This window comes from Squalius cephalus (assembly GCF_949319135.1).
Source record: "Squalius cephalus genome assembly, chromosome: 6".
Taxonomy (NCBI): Eukaryota; Metazoa; Chordata; class Actinopteri; order Cypriniformes; family Leuciscidae; genus Squalius; species Squalius cephalus.
Genome location: NC_137127.1, coordinates 6,266,199 through 6,268,976, shown reverse-complemented (window position 1 = coordinate 6,268,976; position 2,778 = coordinate 6,266,199).

Below are 2,778 nucleotides of genomic sequence, written 5' to 3'. Positions count from 1 at the left end.
GCTTTTACCTAGTAACAGAAATTTATACATATGAAGAACCATTCATACTGGAGAAAACAATTGATGTAATGAATTTTGTGCTCTGATTGTCGATGGGAATCCTCTATGATTGAAGCATATTCAAAGGCATTGTCTGGAGTCAGTCTGATCACTGCTAGAGACCTTATTCCCAGTGATAGTGTTCATAAGAGGTGAGACATCGTCCGTCTCAGCAGTGTCGACTGGAGACGCACTAGAGAGTATACATTTTAAGTGTCGACTGGAGCTGCCCCATGTTAACTTAAGTTTTTATTACCACAATACTGTACTTTATTAATCCCTGAGGGGAAATTGTTTTTGCCATAGCAGTCATACATAGTTACAGGACAGTCTTCAGACAAAACATGGTAAATTCAAACACATACACACAAACCTATTGGCAAAAACTTTCAATATGCAAAGAGTGTATATTTACAGTGTTGATTATTAGTGCTCAGAGTTGATCACAATTTGAGGACTTCTGCTTGTCCACTCGCCTTCTCTATGGTGAAATCCACTGCTGCTTCAATGTGTAATGAGTGATTAATAATCAAGGATAAGCATTTCTACATAAATCATTTCTATATTCAATGAGTGATTCAAATATACTTTTAATCATATGTTTGCTGTGATTGTTAACCAGCTGCTTTTAGGTATTCTGATGTGACCCTCAACATGTGTTGTCTATATATCTGTTTCTAGCTGACGAGTTGAGGTTACAGGGGTCCAACTATACGTGACTTCACCTGATTTACAGAACTGTACCTCTTTCAAGTGAATAGTTTCTGTACTTTTTCTTGAGGAGGGAATGTATTATAAGTATGTTTTGGTAGTTTGTCCTGATGATAGTTTGCTCAGGCCCTCTTCAACCTTGGAGAAACCTTGGATGTTCTGTGCAGGTCTTGATTAGGAGTTATGGGACACTTCGGCATGCAACAACAGACCCGAAGACGCCTTTCTCCGACCTCCGAAGTCACCGCAGACCTAAATCTAGGAATCGTGCGGTGCGACAACTATCCTGACTAATGGCAACATCCTCTCCTATCTATCCATGTGTGGAAATTTGCTTAGACTATATGTGTTCTTAGCCAATCAGAAACTGCAACCTGAAGCAAGGACGTAGCTTAGACCTTGGTGTAGAGTATAACTGCTGTGATCTTTGTGCCTACGAACTCCTGTGTGAGTCTTGAAGCTGACTTCTGCTGATGAAACTGCAAACTATCTTCAGTAAAACTTTTCTTCAATTTATTATAATTCTGACTCCGGGTCTTCTTTCAAACATCTGGTCCTTGGGTCCTAAACTGTTACCCCCTAACAATGGGATTAAGATCCAGTGAGTTGTCTGGCCACAGATCCATTTTTTCTATGCAAAGATCTGAGATAATATAACATGGATAACATCCATTATCACTCTTGCTTGTGAAATAGCGCTCTATCATGCTGGAAAATGCACGGATCATCACCAAATTGCTCCTGGAGCGTTGGGAGAAGTTGCTCTTGCAGGATGTTTTGATTTCATTCTTTATTCCTGGGTGTTTTTGTTGTTGTTGATGTTTTTGGCCGGATTGTGAGAGAGCCGCTCCCTTGGATGAAAAGCGCCCCCACACATGAATGATCTCAGGACGCTTCACTGTTGGCACAACACAGGACTCATGATAGCCTTCTCACCATTTCTTCTCCAGAAAATCGATTTAGGAAAGCAATGATGGCTGGATGTCTTTCTTTAGAGGTAACTATTGGAGAACACATTGATTAGAAGCACCTTTTAAAGCAATTATAACGCTCTCATAATCCAATCAGAACCAGAGTGATTTCACCTGACTTGTACCTATTCACACTTTCCCATGTGCTAATGATATGATCATTGAAATGTGCCAAAAAAACACAGGTTTTTCCACTTTTGACCTGAGGAGGGCAGTATTGTCAATACAACTCTATTACTGTTCAGTTGCTTTGTAACAATAATGTGGTCAGAATTCATCAGTTGAAGGGTAAAGAATCCCTCAAGCTCTAGTAAGTAGAAATTACATTCATGCGGTGTGTGAAATAACATTTCTGGGAAGATGCATTCAGTGACAGTTTGGTATAACTGGTGTAAACCTTAAACTTAAATGCCATAGGCCTATGTAATATGTCATTTCATGGGATAGTTCACCCAAAAATAAAAAAATCTGTCATCATTTTCACCCTCAAGTTGTTCCAAGCCTGTTTGAGTTTCTTTATTCTGCAGAACACCAATGTTTTGAAGAATGTCAGTGACCAGACAGTTGACTAGCCATAGTAGGAAATAAAATACTATGAAAAAGTCAACTGTCTGGTTACCAACATTCTTCAAAATATCTTCTTTTGTGTTCAGCAGAAGAAAGATACTCATACAGGTTTAGAACAACTTGAGGGTGAGTGAATAAATGATGACAGAATTTTCATTTTTGGGTGAACTATCCCTTTAAGATACATAAAATGCTAGCAATAAAATGAACCTTGAAAAGAAAAAGGTGTTAACGATGTGATTTTTATATCCATCCTGTTTCTGTGGAAAAACAGTTAGCCTACCACAATAAAAAGGGAGGAAACATGGAATTTACCAACTCTGTCATAAAAACGTAATTAAATAGACAGAACGGTCCTGAATACTTTTTGCAATTTTTGAAAGATATCATTTTATTTTTAATTTTTAAATTAATTATTAATTTTACCGTATGCACAATAAGCAGTGATAATGGCAGAGTTCTGACTTGGGCGGAAACTCTCGGTGGTGCT